This window comes from Ambystoma mexicanum, chromosome 12, assembly GCF_040938575.1.
Source record: "Ambystoma mexicanum isolate Mex_15411 chromosome 12, UKY_AmexF1_1, whole genome shotgun sequence".
Lineage (NCBI taxonomy): Eukaryota > Metazoa > Chordata > Amphibia > Caudata > Ambystomatidae > Ambystoma > Ambystoma mexicanum.
This window is the reverse complement of record NC_090936.1, coordinates 64,345,447-64,365,451: the sequence shown is the minus strand read 5'-3', so window position 1 is coordinate 64,365,451 and position 20,005 is coordinate 64,345,447. Positions and strand designations below refer to the sequence as shown.

The following is a 20,005-nucleotide window of genomic DNA, read 5'->3' as shown; positions in this document are numbered from 1 at the left end:
TCACAAGTTGTGGCTAATCATCCTGGCAAAGACAGTTATTGTTGCTACTGAAAAAATATCCTTTATCCGAAGAGGATACATCTTGCCTTGCACTTGTTCAAGGAAGAGGAAGAGCCTTCCATTTTCTTTGTTGAATCATTGGAGTGTTGGAACTTTGTAACAAATTAGGATTTCCATATTTGTTTTGGCACTGTGGGGACAATCCTGCTGAAATCTGGGGAAGGGGAATTCGCCCATGTTATAAGGAGAGACTGTTGTTGCAGTAGGAACACAATTGTTACACTAATTCATATTGTCTTTGAACTGCTGTGTATTCCCTTATTTATTTATTGTATGTATAAGGGTGAGGGACAGATATCCTTTGTTTGATAGTTTCCTTCAGTTTATTTTAACCAGGGAAAACCGTGTCAGTGTAGATAGTGAGCTGTTTATTGAACCTTCTAATTTAATAAAATGGCATTTCTTTAAATAAGCCTTCACAAATGTGTCCCCCTCACACTTCATTCTGCACCAAATTACTACTGTAGAGTCGAATACTTTGCCCTGTCAGAGGTATCTAGACGTTGGTCTGCTAGAGGAGGGGAAAATGAGCGAGGACAAGCTAAAAGGATGGGAAACTGGAGAGAGATAACTAGAGATATAGAGAGCGATGCAGCAGGGAAGCGTATTTTGTGATCGCATGGGTGGCGGTCAGTCATGTTAGGTTGACCATAGATCTTCAAAAGGGGAGGTGGTGAATATGACACAAAGTGTTATGGTAATTGGGTTGTGTTTCCAAAGGAGATCTGGAGAATTGCAAGTTAGTACAGAACGTAATATTCGAAGCATGAGAGGCTTGAGAGTGTGTTAGGGCGATGCTGGAAGATTGGTTGCTTATTTCCCAGGCTTCTCTACACATTGTATCCCAGACCAAACCCCACATTTGTAATTCTTTGGCCTCCATGCCTGAGCCAAGATTGGCATAGTCAAAAATACTGCGTGTACAGATTAATGTAGTTAATAACAGAAGGTAAGGGAATGGCATGGCATGGTTGAACTAGTGTTTCCCAACCAACCTTTTTTCTTAAATTCTTTATAATTTCTTTGTATCTCCAGTTATGCCGGTTTACTAGATTAGGGGCACTTTCCTGGCTTTCATATCTTCTAATTATTATATCTGGTCGCCTTGGCGGCATCATGCGTTTCCCGTACACCCCGGTACCTGTGTTTCTCTGGGGTGACGTTGCATGGCTCTGCTCTCGCTTGGGTAATCAGTTTGGCTTTCTGGCTTCTCCGTCTCCCTCTTCACTCGTGTCTCGTTCTCAGCATCTTAACAATAGGTTGCATTCCATAAACACTGGCGGCTGAGTGCTGTCATCGCTCCCTGCGTTAATGTTCTTGGCGTTCTTCACCGGGCACCTGGCCCACCACGGTATGACTGTAGTCACACCACCACGTTGCACAGGCTTTCTCTCCCAGTGTGATGAATCCGGTGAAATCACCACAGATCTCCATGCTGTAACCTTCTCATATGTGGCCAGGGGACGGCAGCCGCTATGTGATCCTGACCGTGGGGGTGGCTATATGAGGGAGGGCCACATGGGAAGAGGCAGCCTCCGGGAGAATGTCATGGATCCATCAAGTGAGTTATGGTGTTCCCCATTTTCCCTTGAAAATAGCCTCCCCATGTCTGAAACCCCCATGGCCTAATGTCATGCATCTGCTCCTTTTCCTGTAAAGAACAAGGAAATCCCTCATATAAAATGTATAAACCGGCTTAGCAAACCTGGTGGAATCACCTTTGACAACTCCATTTATCCTTCAAAAACTTCTAATGCTTATTCAAAGTCCATAAATCAATTATGACTAATGGACTATGGTTTCCATAATCCTTGAAGTACTGGGGCGAAGAAGAGCGAATGGAGCAAAAGAGATCACAAGCTGTGGAAATGTAAGCAGCCCAGACAGATAGACATTGACAGCTGCAGTGGTGACTGGCGAGCAAGAGCTGAACCTCGCTGTGAGGAGCGATGAACCGAAGAGCTGGAGCCAGCGTGGAGAAGGCAAGTGGCTCGCAGGCAGAGAAAGACGCTGCACAGGCAAGATACACCACTGGATTGCCAGGAGCCAGTGAGGGACACCAGGGCATTCACAGATGGGGACTATCAGCACACTGCTTGGCGAAGACGAGAGGGAGGCAGGCATGTCCAGCAGAAACCGCAGTGAACCAGCGAACAAAAGAGAAGATCGCTATGAGGAGAAAGCAGGCTGGAGTCTTTCGTGTGCAGACTGTGAGAGAGTGAATCAAAGCCAGTGAAGATCAGTGAGTCCACCCAGATGCGGAGGGGACCCCAGGGCATTTCGGCGAGCATGCAGGGTGCAAATACATGTAAAGCCGTTTACAGAAACACATTTTGGACGTGTTGACAAGGGGGAATTTAAATTGCAAGTAAACTCCCTCCTAATGTGTGGATGTGTGAAGTGCAAACATTTGAAGAACATTGAAAGGATAACCTTATATAAATGGACTTGTGGGAGTGGGCAATGCCTCCAAGTGGGCAAGAACAGAAGTCCTGGCAAGAGAGTAAACCAGGCCATTCAATTGTGTGTAAACAGAAAACAGGAGTACTGTCAGTTTGTCCGGATTCCGGTGGGCGCAGGACCCCCATCACTGCAGGAGCAGTGCTGCCCCCACGCCAGGTGAGGCCAGGGCAGTTATACATGGCAGGACCGCCATTCTCCACTTTTCGCATCCAGCGCGACGAGCAGATTTGAAGTCTGCATTATTTGCCATAAATCCAGCAAAATCGCTTGATCAGTGCTCCGTGCAGCTCCGTGCCGCGGATACTGCACTGAGGCTATTCTTCTCTATTGCCCGCCATTAGCCTCCTCGAGGCAACCACCTACTCCAAGATGGCCGCCCGCCCGCAATCACCAGGTCACACAGCCCACCTCAGTGTGAACCCGACCTGATTGGCTCCCCTCCCGCATTTCAGCCAATCCAATCGCCGGCAGGCGTCAAGCCGGCACACCCACGAAGGCCACACACCAAGGCTGCCTGTCTGGAGCCTGTCCGGAGGTGTCCTAGGCCTGGGCCACGGACCTTGGACCCATCTCGGTAAGCCTATCTCGATGCTAGAATGCACCGTCTCCCTTGCATTTATCCGATGAGCGCAATGGTCGGTATCGCCGATCGCCCATAATCGGTACCCGCTGCATGCACCATAGCTATTATGGGGAAAATTGCTGCATGATTCAGCCTGCACACGCAGGCGCTGACCCACACCGCAGAGGCGGTCACCTGCCGATACAAGGAGACTCTTTTTCAACACAGACATAGACTACTCTTCTACAGTCAAACAAGTCCCCACAGGATCGCTACATTGCCTGCTATTGTGCACACTGCCTGTTTAATGCTTCCTACTAGCCACAATGTTGATAGACACACACCATCTGTCTAGTCTTCATGTATGCATCTAACCATCACTCTCAGTATATACAGCAGTTCCCATGGCCCAACTGCAATGTCCCACAATGTATGCGTTTTCAAAGTACTGTTCCCTGGCCCTATTGCAATAGTCGACCCTAGGTCACCAGAAAATACTATACAACTGTGTTGTGCCTTATGGTCGCTAGAGACCACTGAACTTCTGTGTTGTGCCTTATGGTCGCTAGAGACCTCTGTGCCACTGTGTTGTGCCTTATGGTTGCTAGAGACCACTGAACTTCTGTGTTGTGCCGTATGGTCGCTAGAGACCTCTGTGCCACTGTGTTGTGCCGTATGGTCGCTAGAGACCACTGAACTACGGTGTTGTGCCTTATGGTCACTAGAGACCACTGAACTTCTGTGTTGTGCCTTATGGTCGCTAGAGACCACTGAACTTCTGTGTTGTGCCTTATGGTCGCTAGAGACCTCTGTGCCACTGTGTTGTGCCGTATGGTCGCTAGAGACCACTGAACTTCTGTGTTGTGCCTTATGGTTGCTAGAGACCACTGAACTACGGTGTTGTGCCTTATGGTCGCTAGAGACCACTGAACTACTGTGTTGTGCCTTATGGTCGCTAGAGACCACTGAACTGCTGTGTTGTGCCTTATGGTCGCTAGAGACCACTGGACTACTGTGTTGTGCCTTTTGGTTGGTAGAGTCCTCTGTGCCACTGTGTTGTCTAACCTATATGGCATCCCATCTCTCTCAGTCCTATCCCAATATGTACACCACTCACACACCATACATCCTCTTAGGTATAGTCCACATCGTACTTACTAGCAGTACTACCTACCTCATGCCCATAGGGCAACTCAACAGCCATAGCATGGAACTCAGACACTCCACCACACACGCTACTCCCCCCAAAATGCCAGAATTCATACTTAGGCAGCACAGACTCAGAACACGTACATTCCCCTTAGCACTCCCCACCACACCTATGCAGGTAACACCTAGGAACTCACGTCTAGGCTCGCGCACCCATGCTAAGACCCTCCACCCGCCAAACACCATTACCCATAAGCACCTTAACAAGGCTCCAACGCTTGCTCCTCCTAGACCACACATGACTAATAAACCCACTCACACTACCAAAAAGCTCATTCCAACCACCGACCTCAAGCCGCCACAATCAATAAAGCTCCAACACCTGAAATGTGCTCTATTAAATGTTCGTTCACTCAACGCCCACGCACTAGAAGTCAATGATATTATTACTAGCCAAGACTTAGATATGTTAGCCTTAACAGAAACTTGGTTGCATTCTGCATCTGGCCCCACCATCAGCCTAGCTGTACCGCTAGGATACTCAATCTTAAAACAGGACCGATCAGCTAAAACAGGAGGAGGGGTCGCACTAATTTTTAAAGATTCCCTAGCCCTAAGGCAGACTCCCACCACCGGGGAAGACACTACTGACTTCCTGTCGGCCAAACTCACCCTCTCTCCTAAAGAAACAGTAAATATTCATGTCATATATAGACCTCCAGGCCCTGCCAATAACTTCACAAACATAGTCAACACCTCCTTGGAAAAAACATCAAACAAACCTCTAAAACTCTGCTCCTAGGAGACCTAAACCTTGGATACAATGATAAACTTGACAAAGCAGCCACCTCACTCGCTAGAAATCTCACAGACCTAGGATTCACACAGATAGTTACTGCCCCGACCCACAATAAAGGCTGTATCCTAGACTGGGTGGCAGATCACAACTGTGGCTCCACCATCAACTCCAACACAGCCCTCCCATGGTCCGACCACAACTGCCTCCAATTCTACATCCCCATATCCTCATACTCCAAACCACTTATACCTGCACCAGCTAAGATGGCCAGAAGTGCCAGAAAACTTACAGCAGACAATATACGTCCCTTTCTCAACAACCCGTGCCTAGCACCTCCCTTCTCCTCTGACCCCAACATTCTAGCAGAGATCTTCAAAGATACACTCACTCATGCCATCAACACGCAGATCCTCTTGAAAGCAAAAAAGAAAAAAAATCGTTTCATTCCAACTCATGGTTCACAGATGACCTATTAAACCTACGCCAGTGCAAGCGCCAAGCCCTCAAAACATGGCAGGCCAATCCCTGTGATGCCACCAAAATAGACTTTCTGCATATTTCTAAAAAGTACAAAAGTGCTATATTTCAGGCTAAGTCTGAAACATACAATAAACGTATTCTGGAAGCCAACTCCCACTCAAAAGAGCTTTTCAACATCTTTAAAGAGCTCACTACCCCCCCAATCTGTACAGATGAGATTGTTAAGGATGAATCCTGGTGCAATAGCATCCAAACAGCGATGTTAAATAAAATAGACCTTCTTCAAAATAAAATAGCAGAACACTTCAAGGCTCTGCACCCCCAACAGACCCCTGTCGCCAATACCGCTAACGACCAGCACGCCTCCAAATTTAATTTTTCTCCAATCAGCGAAGCAGATGTTCTCCAAATCCTTAAACAGCTTAAACCATCTCAATGCAAAGGCGATATATGCCCCCCTAACATCATTAAAGAATGCGCAGCACCCCTCACACCGATCATCACAGCATTCATCAACGCCTCATTCAAGGCGGGCATAGTCCCTGACAGCCTTAAAGAGGCTTGGGTGCGTCCGCTCTTAAAGAAACCAACCCTGGATCCTGCCCAACCTAACAATTACCGACCCATCACAACGGTCCCATTTCTTCTGAAAATCTTAGATAAAGCGGCACACATGCAGATACAGTCCTACCTGGAAAACAACTCTGTCCTAGGTAAAAGGCAGTCCGGATTTCGCAAAGGTCATGGCACTGAAACCGCCCTACTAGATCTGAAGAACCAAATTACCCTAATACTAGACAAAGGGAAATTGGCCCTTCTGCTCCTCCTAGACCTCTCGGCGGCATTTGATCTAGTTGATCATGCCATCCTCACGAACCATCTCACCCAGGCCGCACATTTCTCCATACAAGCCACAAACTGGATCACCTCCTTCCTCAAAGGAAGAGTAATGAAAGTGTTCTCCAATATAGCTAATGCAGAGCCTACTACCATCAAGCATGGAGTCCCGCAGGGCTCATGCACGGCGCCTACCCTCTATAACTTGTTTACCAAACCTCTCTTTGATAAACTGGATGCACTTGGGATCACATACACCAATTACGCCGACGATACCCAAGTACTCCTCCCGCTCACAGGACTCTACCATCAGGACGCAGCCACCCTCCAGAACATATACGCCACCATCCAAGCTTGGATGGCCACAAACGGCTTATGTCTTAACAGAGACAAGACCGAAATTCTCATCCTTGGTCAAAAATCCACCCTCACTAACCTCGACCCACTCTACTCCAACTTCTCCATAGACAATTGCATCATCCCAGTTCTACCTTCTGTAAAAACACTAGGAGTACACATTGACGCCTCACTCTCCATGGACAAACAAGTCAACTCCATTGTTTCCGCCTCCGCTTTGAGCACTAAGCTCATCAATGCCATCAAACCTTTCCTAACCAAAGATAATTTCTTCTCTATCGCCAGAGCCACCATTGGAGCCAAACTAGATTATTGTAATGCGTTACTGGCTGGCACCTCCAATTCCAATCTCATTAAACTCCAAACAACACAAAATAATGCTCTAAGAGCAACTCTCAATATACCAAAAAGGGACCACATTGCACAAGCCAGAAAGGCAGCACACTGGCTACCTGTCAAAGATCGCATTAAATTTAAAATACTTACCACTGCGCACAAATGTATCAACCTATCTGCACCCTCATACCTGTCTGACACCCTAGTCAGATCTCGCTCCTCCAGACCAACTAGGCAATGCCACTCCAACCAGCTCAGGGTCCCACGCATCAAACGAACTAGAGCAGGGGGAATAAGCTTCCCTTACATTGCCCCCAAGCTATGGAACGCTCTATCTAGCACGCTCAGAGCAGAAACTTCTCTCATTGCCTTCCGAAAACAGCTGAAAACCACCTTGTTTAACTAATTCCTCTTCTTCTAGTTCGCTACGCTCTCCTCATCTATCCCCTCTCCTCTCTTCCTCTCCTGTAGCTATTTCTCGTTCTCTTGCAACTAAGTAAGCTATTTCTCGTTCTCTTGCAACTAAGTAATGATTTCTATGTATGCACAACTAGCCATTTCTCATAGCTGCAATCTTCTCCTGCAACTAATTAATGACTTCAATGTATGTACAACAAATCATATCTGTAACAAGCGCCACGATGCCCCCTGGGCTGCATGTGCGCTAAACAAATGCAAATAAATAAATAAATAAAGAGTAAATCAGTATCCATATAGTAGGGCTGGACAACTTCCATCCCTGGATGAGCTCGCTCTCTCTCTCCCCTCGTTGGGTTTCAATTAACTCTCATCAATGATTTGTATTTCATTCATTAGTTCCTCAATAATAATCCACCATTCTTGATATGATTTATCAGATATGTATGTTTATTCCTGGCCAATCAGTGTTCCAAAATTATTGCCAATGCATTTCAGACCTCCGTCCATCATCAGGGCTATCAACACTATTTTATACAAAAAATATGCAAATCAGTGACATTCCCATCATTATGATTCATTCCCAATTTTTCACCTTTGAGTGAATTTCGTAAAGAAAATTATTAAAGAAAATTATATTACACATACTGGGTTTGGTTGTGTTCCGTCATGGCGTTCAAACAATAAAACAAATACAAAAAATCCAAAAACATCCATTATAGATCATTTTTAAGCATAATCTTCTTATGTGAATATATAGTATTCCGATAGGTTTCTACCTGTTTGGCTTTTTGTCCCCAGAGAATGCATTCACCTCTGTCTGTAGTATCCTTATCTAGCGTGTACTCTGTAAGTTAAGTGTTCCTACTTATTATTCCCATATATTTAGGCCACCACTCTACACTCTGCTCAATCCTGCTCCACTGTGCTTACCTCTATTCTGTTTCGCTCTTTGAATGCGTCAGCTGTCTAAAAGAGCTGCCGCCGCTTGTGATAGCATTTATGAATGCTATTCATTATCGCGCATGCGCGCGATGCCCTATTCCGTGACACTAATCTCTTTCACGCATGCGCGCTCATCTCAGTTACGTTAACAACAATGCCGGTTTGGTATAGTTATATACCTACTCATGGACAATTTCATTAGATTTCTTACACTAATAACCTAAAAGGGATCAGAGTTGTATTTAATTGCACAACATTGGATGCAAATCGACATTCCTTTGTTGCGCGTGCGCACGCAGCATAAACGATGATTTTGGGGATCCACGCATGCGCTGTGGTCCAGTGTATAGTATCTCTTCTTCACTTAACAATATATTGTTGCTTAACAGATATTTAACAAATATTTTAAAATAATAAAATAATGAATTGCCCAAATTACTTATTCCAATACATGTTCATCACATTTCCCCAGAGGTCCCATTACAGGGGGCCAATTGGTTATCTCTTACAGAAGGGTGTTATCGTGTCCCGTCATTGGTAGTCTTATGCATGAAAAAATCAAAAGAATCCACTGTTAGGCAGTGATAAGATGCCTTACGTCCCACAGGGAGGTGAATCCCTGCGGGACATACCGTGGACTCGAACATTTGACACACTATATCAACAGGTCATTGTACTCCTTCCTTTATACGTTCATCCTCACTCCATTCCTCAGTGAAAAGCTGTGCTTACTTTGCTGAGAGCTGAATTTACTTTGCTGAAGAAAACATGCTTTCCAAACCTGGTATGCAGTCATGGACATTCTGCTGGGAAAGCTGGTTTTGTTATGTCTTGTTATGAGTTATGGGACTGTTTTCCATGGCGTTTGTTCTTAGGAGAGGGAAGCGCTTTGCTCCTTGAGGTTACTGTTGGTTGACCCAGCTGGCAACCAAGTGTTACCCATCAATGCGCAAGTGCATTGCCAGAAGGTTCGAGAAATTACCACCCCTTTTTGAGGAGTGCATATATGCGGAACCCCTCAACGGTCAGACGGGACAAGTACAAAGACCTCAGTCAGAAGGGGGACACCTTTGTCCGGCATACCTGTGGGCTGTTGTGCTCTCGGCATGCCTGTTACCGTGGTCTTCCAGCCGCTTCTGGCAAGATGAGGGATTCAGTTACGCCCACTGTGATGTATTTTCTTTTGAATTCTGTCTTTTCTGTGATTTATTTCTCTGTTATTACTTGTTGCTTCCAAGCTTTGAATAAATAGCCGTATAAGGGCTCATTATTTTCTAAGCATGCGTGTGGTTGTAAGTCATTGCGTCGTCTACCTGCGTTCAAAGTATTGGCTCTGCAATTGCGCTGGTGATTAATGACTGTCCGTGCACTCTGGGCGACCAATACAGTGATCCACTCGTCTCAGTTAAATACAAGTCTTTTTGTAAGATATACTCTCTTGGTCTTTGTTTGATCTAACATTGCTTGAAGCAACATAGAAGGATGACACATTATCCTTCAGGGAAGGCAGACCCATACGTGCAGATATGGCGCTTGGCCTAGAGAGTTTCTCGTGGGAACGGGACATCTTGTCCCCTAAGGGGGAGTTGCTCCCCCTGAGGTCCCACTTACCCAGACCCCTGGGGGGGTCTCGCAGAGCGGGCTCCCCTCCCTCGCCTTAAAGGAGGTGGCTCCCCCTTGTGGAGAAGGGACGAATACTCCTGATGCAAAATGCTTAAAGACACTGAGCAGTGCTTACTATATTACATTTGACAGTCTACCTCAGTCGTGTATGGCCCTTTTCATAAACTGAGTGCAGGTCCTGTGTTTTATTTATGTATTTGGTGTTTTAGGGAGTGCTGACTGCCACCTTATGGCTGCTTAAACATTGGACATGCATATGAAACATTATATAACATGACCTAATCAACTAGAAAAATAGAAACTGGAGTGAGGGAAAGCAGGTTAGTGGTTAATGAGGAAAAGAGTGGAGTTGACATGGCGCTCTATGCAGATAAAAGGCTAGGGAGCTGAAGGGTGGAAGAGGAACAGTAGTGTGGTGCTCTGGAATCGATCAATATAACCACTAGAACTTTTTCAAAGCAGTTCAGGAGAGGCACAAAAACCCATAGTTCAGCAAATGGATTCAGTAGAAACTTCTTGGAAATAATAAAGTGAAATTTCCATCTGAACACTGCGCCTTTAAGTCAAAAACAGGAGACAGCAGAGGCTAGTTATGCCAGGGGTGAAATATCGTAAGGTGGGCCATGTCGGATGCTAGTAGCTCTTGCTATTAAAATTCCCATTGACTTTCATGACATTTTTTTCCTCTATATCCAGTTGAAGCACATGGATTTTAGTAATGGAATTCGCCCGTAGACATTTCTAGAAAACAATTCAGGAGACGTACCAGACCCCCATGTGAGCAACTGTAGTCATTAGAAACTATATTTAAATAGTTTGACTTTCAGATGACCAAATTCTGAACCCTCCAGCGATAAACTCAAAGGAGAGTTCTCGCCTCATTGTGCAACCGCTGGCTAGTGTAAAAAATAAGGGAGCCTCCCCAAATCCTGCCACAGCCCTGAGCTTCAGTGCTTGTTCTTTCTTTTTTTTACTGGTTGAAGGCACTTCCGAATTGTACAGTAGTAAATGCCACACTACCTGGAGTCAGTACTGGATTGACCTACAGGGAACTGTGGCAGATTTTCCGATAGGTCTCTGGGCCTCTTGTAAAGAATGTGTTATAAAGTATCCATCCGGTATATTCAGGCCTTTAAGTGGGCCGGAGTAGCTGGGGCCAAGCCCTGACAGGCTCAGAAATCTCGTTCTGAGGCGGGGAACCACTGGGTGTCACTAATCTCCCCTGGCAGCCATGGCCGCTACAGGACAAGGCTTTTTTTCTAAATCCTAAGTGGTCGGTCATGTGCAAGAGCTTCAGAAAAAAATGCCTTAAATCCATAATGGTTGCTCCGCACCTGCGAGGCATCCCTTCAAGCAAGATCTCCTGTGGGCTGACGCCACCATTATGCAAGAAAGATAGAAGCAGAGGCCTTATTTCCTAAAGCCTGAAGCTCCCGCTAATTCGCTGTATTTTTCAGGCTTTAGGGGAAAAAAGGCCTTGGCTTTGAGCGGCTTTCCCTTTTCAGTCTTAGTGGTGACGCTGCCCCTCACCAGCCTGGCGAGGGGCAGAGCCACCATTAAGGCTGAAAAGGCGAGGCGCTGTCCCCTGCCAGGCAAGCCTTTAGCAAATAAATGCAGAGGTCAGCACCCTCTCCTCAAGGTGTAATGGGTGCTGATCTCTACAAAAGTTTGCCTGGGTGGGGTTGCCTGTAGCCCATTGAGCCAAGGCTTGTCTAGGGGCGTGGCCAAACAATACTGCAACCCCCCCACCCCTGTTAGGTCACACCCCCTTGATGAGCCCTGGCTCATTTTCCAGTGCCACTTAAGGCACTGAGTATATTGTCCTCACATTTAACAAATATTATATGCCCGTTTTGGTTATGTTTATTTATTTTATAATTTCTGTATAAGGGCAAATGTGTTTTAAAATTCACCTTTTGAGTCCGTTTTTGCCAAATTACACACAACCCCTACTTTCAGAGGTTATGCTTGTTCACGTGGTGTAATATGGGGACAAAAACATTTTCCGGGAAAATTTTGGTTCCCATCCCTTCATGGCGTGAAAGAACCAGCGTCATCTTTTTGATGCCAACAAGGGACACCATTTCACTGACAGCTCAGCGGGTTGAGCGCTCGCTGCTGCGATCTGACCGTGATCTGCAGGTCGCAGGAACGAATACTGGCAAGGCCAACTCAGCCTTTCATCTTTCTGAGGTCGATAAATGAGTACCAATTTCAGTTGGGTGATATTGTATGTAAATATGTTCTCTGTAAAGCACTTTGGATTAAGGGGCTATATAAATAACTTCTCATTATCATTAAATGGTGTGACGTCACACTAATTGACAAAACTCAACGAACAAGGGTGAAAATATTAGGACTGGAAAACAAGCGTGTTGCGCCTCTTCTTCGAGCGGTGGTGTGTATAGCTGTGGCGGTACTGGCGGCGAATGTGAGGGGTGAGCAGCGCTGTCAGCAGAAGGCTCGTTACCGCCTGACAGGGGCGCTTCCCTGGGAGCGCGCGCGCCGGCGGCTGCGGCCACCCTTTCCTGTGTGAAAGGCGCGCTCGCCCTGCTGCCCGCGTTCCTCGGGGTACATTTCTTCACAGAGGATGTGACGCTTCCGCAGGAAGAGAGGAAGGAACCAGTTGTTGCTAGATGTGTGGCTTGAGAGCTGTCGGGCATTTTTCACATGCCTCAGTATCAGCTGTGAGAACAGTGGATATATAGCTCAGCCCCGGCAGGAACAAGGTCACCGTTTACAAGGGCTGTAATCCCAGGAAGCCGGCAGACAGAAATACTACCTACCGCCGCCAAGTCTCCAACGGCCAGGAAATTTTGCTCATTTACACAAGGTGCTATGATAAGGAATAGATCAAGCTGACATTAGCAAACATGCCAGGGATTTTGACTGCTACCGGTGTAACACGAACAGACATAAAGCCGCAAAACCTTCAGAAGGGCGCCTGCATATGGGCGGGGAAGCGGTGAGCCCAGAAAAAAACGCACGACAAGAAATGGTAACGCACTTCATGCGAGGTTTGGAGAAAAGCGCAGGAAGCTTGGATTTATAAACGGGTCAGTTCGCCTAGTGATAATGGGATAGGAATGAAGCACCTGTTTTGGCTTATTTGCTAATTCTCAGGCCCCGCTGGATACATTTCACTGCCCTGCTCACTCCCCCCTCTTCTCCTTTCACTTCTGATTGATGGCCAAGCTGCCGGCAAAGTTATTCTTGGGTAAAAGGGAAGTGCACTATGACGAACCAGGACAGGAAGAAGCACACAGCTCAGTTTTTAAGGCCTATTTCCCATATAAAGTCGCCCCCCCCTTGCAAAGTGCCTCTCAATAAAGGCAGTGTAAAGTTGATATCTGAGTGAATAATACGACCGAAAGAAAATGAAGGAGGCTTCAGCTGCAGCCTCCTATTCACAGATATACGAGCAATATCTGACTCTCCAGCGCTGGTGCCTAGGGATCATTTAGCTAGCACATGTTTTCAGGCCATGCTATGCTAGAGGGAGACCTCCTACAGTTGCATTCACACATTTGCCTCCCAACAACATACCTGTCAACCTTTTGAAATGAAAAGGCGGGTGCAAAGGGAAGATTTAACTTTTGCGGGTGAAATCACTATGGACACCTTTGGACAAGCAAGGGGATTGGCAGATGAGAGACCAAAGCGGGTGAGCAGACAGCTATGCAACAAACATTCTGCCCAAAGCCATCTTTCCTCGGAGCAAGAGTCTAACAAGGGCCCCAGCGATGTGATGATGGCGCAAAATTCTCCACAGAAGAGCTTAAAATGAGAAACTAGTTGACACGCCCACTTCTCAAGCCACTCATCATACTAAAACTACCAGGATTGTAAAATCATCCTATACTGCATCCACTTTTTACAGAGATTTTTGGACATTGGGCCATGCGTGTCCTGCTGAAGAAAGCAAGAGACCTTCTGAATGTTCAAATAAATCAAACAAAAACACCAGTATCTCAAGAAGCAACTTGGCTCTGTTGGATTTTTCACCATAACAAGGATTTCCCAAACAAAAAAAAACCTTTTGTTAGCAACTGCATGCAAACGGAAAACATGTACAAATGAATGGTCAACTGCAATTTAAAAAACATATATACAGTTCACAGCACAGACGGAATAGTATTTTCGTGTTTGATAATAGAACTTATCACTGGTAAAAAAAATTCAAATGGCAAGCTACTGTCTCCCTTAAAAGTCACTTGCCACCTCAGTGGTGCACATGCCCACAGCACGCCATTTCTTAATCACCAAGCGGCAATTATCACAAGGCAATGGCTGGTGTCAAGTGCATATTTTTCATCCTGGAACTTATTATTACCCAACCCTGAATTAATAATTTTAGCGTCTTTAGAAGAATAAAGGCCTAACTAGTGTCTCAAAGCCAAGTAGGGATCAATGAGAGACATGTACCAACATTTATTCCCATGTATTTTAATGGATACAAATATGGGACATTACTTTAGTTAAAATAGCAGGATAGCCATTCCTTGTATTCAAAACATAATTAACCAAAAAGCACTTCCGGAAGTCTGGAACTCACCCCTCCCACCAGCAGTCCTTAGAGGGGTTTTCAGTCCCCTGTACTTCTCTTCAAAGTTCTGTTAGCTGTTGTCTTCACCTTCTGGGTGGGATCCTGTTTCATGGGTTGCTCGCAGCCCTCTTCAGATCTGGATGAACACAAGATGGAGGGTAGGGGTCTCCAAGCTTAAACACCAATGCTGCCGCCTGTCCTTGGCTTATTGGCTGTGATTAGCACCCAGTCCCATTTCTGGCTTCACACCTCTTGCCTCCAACACATTCTTATTCCCCAGGGATACTTCCATGTTCCCTTTTCTACTCTGATACTATGCTGTTCCTCACTCTGAACTCGTGTTTTCTCCTCCTCGTCTCGACCTCTTCCAGTCCACAGCACTGGCCCACCAGGCATGTTGCATACCTGGGGTACCTTTCTTATTTGTCCTAAGCTGCCCAGCTATTGCCCTCCTTGTTCTGCCAATGTCTCTCCCACCTCCTTGTAACGACAGCAGCACCTCCTCCTCCTGATATCTTTTAACCTGTTTTCAACATGGCCTTACTGCCTTCTGTAAGTATGTCGCCACTCCCATTGGTTCTCTCTCTGCCTCCTGTTGTGTTGCTACCTTCACCCTGTGCCATTCCTCCTTCTCCTGGTGTCTTTCTTTCTGCTCCACTACCTCCTCTTGATATCTTTCTCTCTCTCTTCCTCCTATCGTCACACCAACTTCTCCTGTTTTCTCATCACCTCCTCCTGAAAATTAACCTCCTCTTCCTCCCTATATTTCCACATCCTCCTTCGCCTTCTGTTTCCAACCAGCTCCTCTTCCTCTCCTGTAAGTCACCTTCTCTCCACTTTTAGTCTTTACCACCTCCTCTCCTTCGGCCACTTCCAAACAAGTCTTCTCCTTGTCGCCACTCCTCTTGCCTTCATCATGCTCCTTCTCCACATCAGTGCTCTCTCTGTTCTCTCACACCCGCCTGCCAAACTCTGCCTCCCTTACAGGGCCCTGTATCTCCCATCTCAATATATATCAGGTGTGCAGGGTAATTGTTTAAGAAATAGGGTAGGTTGATTTGAATTTGCAGTGGTCGTCTACCCATATGGTGTGCTCCTCACCTTCCTTATGGTGCTCTCCACACTGAGCAGCACCTTCTACTGATAACTCAGTCCACATATTTGAGAAGTTGGAGCCTTTGCCTTACTGCTGCACCACAATTTGATTGTGAGTTTTGTCCACTCCTTTATAGTTAAGGAACTTTTAATAAGCAATTTAAAGCTTCCCCACTGTGTTCCATCCCTTTCTATGAGTGTTGAAGTGTGTACTTTATTGGATTATACGCAGTTCAAAAGGGAAGGCAAAGAAGCTGTGAGGAATTTGACCATCAGCACAGTGGGTTTGCGCTCGCCTAGGCTTTTTTTAAATTTTAAATGAAATTGAATGATAGTAGATAAACATCTGGGAAATGGGGGACTCATCCACACACATTTTCCTATGCTCACAGTACAACAAACGCATAGACCTGTGTACTCTGGATGGACACCGCCTACAGGTGCAGTCTCCCCTGTTCATATTTAGTTGGGTTATGACAATTGGAGTACACGATACATCTCCACAAGGGGGAGGACCAAACCTTCCCCCTGCCAGACCAGCCTAATTAACTAATAAAGACTCCATGGATCCGCCCTGCTCTTTCGCCCGCCCCTTAGTTACCGCCAGGTACCACAGTGGTGTGGAATTGTCGTCATATTGGCAATCACCACACTACCTGAGAGGTTGACATTGGCAGGTGCACTGGCCACAGGAGTATGAAGGGAGGATAAGGGGAGCTATGAGAGAGCATGTTAGAGGTGGGGGCCAGAGGAATAAGGAACCTTATATGCCAGTCGGACCCAGATCAGGACAGAGGCACATCAGGGGAGACCACGTAGGCCAAGCGCCGCAATTCAGGATAGCGACGCAAACTAACCAACCCTACTAACAATTTCCCTTTCTGCATACACCTCACAAACTCCAAACCAAACACAACCAAACCTAGAGCACAACAAACCGCACAAACTTCACTACACTGCAACAACAAAACAAAAACACACATAGTCTTGCACAACAGTACATGACGACTACCGGCCGCAAACACCCCAGGCCCAGCCAACGGACCCACCGGGCTGAGGCCGCCAACAGCACATCACTGCTCTCTTGCACTTTTCCTGCTTCCTCCCGGTAACTCAACCTCCCCTCCTCTTTCAGAGCCGCCAGAGCGCCAAGGGACCACTCCGGTGGTGATAGTGCGCGGTACAAATGTCCTTTAACATTAACATTAACATAACCCTGCAGCTGTAGGCAGAAATGAGCATACCATTCAGAGGGTACATCAAACAGGCCCACATGGGGCCTGGCTGCAGAGGTTAACAAAGGAGACCGGAAACCCCAACAACAAACCAATATGCAACTGTGTCAACCTGAAGCCAGCTCCCAGCCTCAGTATCAATTGACAGTGAATTGTCATTTCTGGAACTTGTGTTTATAGTAGTTCCCACGGTCGGGTGCCTCATTTATAAGGTACAAGAATGTGGTTTGCAGGAGCCAGGGAGTCTGGTCTATCTGCAGCTTCAAGGGAGACCTGCCGCTTTAATCAGGAACCACAGAGAGCTCCATTAATCAATAGGGCTCAGTAAAGAGGATGTGAATAGCTAACCTCATGTTATTAAGGATAAATCTCCATTCTGCCCTGTTCATGGAGGGTTGGTTGCTCCTGTGAAGTAGCTCCAGAATCTTGTGGCGCCTCACACGATGGCTAGCATCATGGCAGGGTGTGGCCAAGGGTCCTTAAGCTAAATCACAAGCTCCAAGGGCATCAGCACCCAGGAGAGCAATTCAAACCACTAAGCCTAGCTTATGTGCCCCAGCACACTTATTTGCCTCTAGGCTTGAAGGGGGATCCTGGTGTTGCATGGTCTCCAGTGATGCTGTAGTCTTTGATGAACCTCTACTGGGACAAGCTCTCACATCCGGTGAGGGCAGTATAGTCGACGCTTTTTTTGATTTTTTTTTTAATACTAAAATGATGCAGGTAATTCTGTTTCTGAATGGGAGGACGTCTAAACATTTTTAATTTTATTGATATTTGGCAAAATTGCATTTAACAAAGTAGCAATAGAATACATATAAAGAATGATCAAATTAATTTCACAACAATCTACAATACATAAACAAATTAATAAAAAACATGTCACAATTTCATTAATACATTACAAATGTGTTATACAATTCATACTCTTATGATAAAAAGAAATGAGGATCATATAAACCTAATTAAAACCAATAATTCCAACATTTCAAAATATAAGGGGTTATAAAGAGCTCACATTAAGGTCATCTCTTAATTTCAAAGAGTTTAGAAAGTCTACCACCGCCAGAACTATTGACGTGGTTCTTCCTGCCAAACATTCATTCTACAGACTTTCTCTTCCCAAAGATGTATCAAAATATTTTTATTTTCTAAAATGTAATGTTTTCTTCCCCAATAGAGCAGCGCATCTAATCAATAAGTGTCTGAGAGCCTCTTCCGCACCAAGGGATGCACAATATCTACAGTTAAGAGATTCTGCTTGACAACAGCCAGATCTTGTAGTTATTTCCCTAGTGTAATATACCTTCCAGCAGAATTTTAGAAATAGCCTCCTGACCCCACGACTCAGATCGCTAGATAGTAATGGGGCTATTACTCCACATTTTTTATGGTCCGTAACCAGCTGGTCAAGTGATTTATAAGCATGCATTTTATCTGTTGTGTCAATCCACTCACATAGATGTTAAGTAGATTTAACTTTATCCTGATTCATTGACAGATAATTATTTGTAAATTTAATTTCTGTCAACAGATTTACACATGACCGTCCAATTCCTTCAAGGGTTGCTATGTCCCCTCTGTTAACATCTTGGCCAAATCCATATATAGAGACACGGAAGTTCAACCAATAATCTTCCTATACAGATTTAAGAATCTGCAGTTTGCTCTACTAGTTAATGAATTAATACCAAGTCTGTGTTGGATTGCTACCAATGACAGAGTTCTGAATACCAAAAAGGCTATGCCAATAGTTACTCCCCCAATGTATGCAGAGTTTCAAGCACCCAATAAAAATGATTCTCAATCCCATATAAAATCTTGGGAATTACTTTACCTTCAAAGAATTTTAATACATGAATTATTGAGAATGTACCAAATCTAGCATCCAACCCAGATGTTTGATTGGCCAATACAGACACCCTTACTTGTAACCAATCTCTGATTTGGAATTCATGTTTGGAAATATTAGGGAATCCGAGGTATACAAAGACATCTACTCTTTACAGAGGTTTGTCCTGGGTGAACCATTGGAAAGCTGACGGGCGCTTTTTTAAAGTGAAGTGCATAACATTTTTACTCTAGTTAAGTTTAAGGGAGTGGGCGATTACAGAAGTATGAAAAGTGGTTAAAAGTCATTTTTAATCCAATTTCTGTACAATCAAATATTAAAAAGTAATCAGCATAGCTCAGCCATGTCACTTTCAGAGTATCAAGCTTAGGCAAGGCTAAAGCTGCAGATGTTAGGTAGTCCCCTATATCGAACATCTATAGATAAAAAATAAGGGGTCAAGAACGCCCCTAGTAGTCAGTATCTTAGTTGTCAAGCCTCCTTCAGCACTTAGCGTAACTTGAACTACAGTATGCTCATGGAGGCCAATAATTAGACGCAGTAGTCCTTCAGGCAAACCCCACCTACGCATCTTTGCCCAGAGTACATTTCTATCTACTGCGTCAAAGGCGGCTGACGGGTCAATCATAGCAATAAAAAAACAGACTGTTTTCCTTCCCCATGCCAATGATTTGATACATTTAAGTACTGTACCATTAAGGGTGGTATTCAAATTTCTGTGAAAGTTTGTCTGCCATTTTTGCAGTCGACCAAAATTCACAGCCCACGGTTCTAGGTGAACAAGGATCAAGGAAGCAAAGACTTTACTGTCAGCATCCAATATGGGTATCAGTCGAAGACTTCCCAGATTACTTCTTGGGACCTTCTTATATGTTGGTACTATATGACCGATCCGCCATAAGTCTGGAAATCTGTGACATGCTAAAATATGATGAAATAAGATGGATAAAATAATCAACCGCTCCCATCTAACACTTTTAAACAAAGCATTTGAAAGTTGATTGGGACCAGGACCACGGGAAGAACTAATCTTGGTAAGTATTTCCTCTACTGCCTCCTGATCCATAGGGATATGGTGTGAAGATTTGTTGTTATACTGTCTACAAGGAGTGGATAAGACACTTTGATCTTTCACCGAAAAGGCCCTAGTATAGTGAGTGACCCAATCCTTTTCAGATATTGGATTGGTTTGTGCATTTGATTGCATACTAGGGTCGTCATTTATAATCTTCCAAAATAATGTTGTTTT

At 45.2% G+C, this 20,005-nt stretch overlaps 1 protein-coding gene across 3 annotated transcripts in view; it reads left to right on the top strand.

Moving 5' to 3' along the window:
* LOC138513283 (POC1 centriolar protein homolog B-like) overlaps positions 1-20,005 on the top strand; it is a 406,367-nt gene that overhangs the window by 219,171 nt on the left and 167,191 nt on the right. The gene's annotated exons all lie outside the window — the stretch shown is intronic.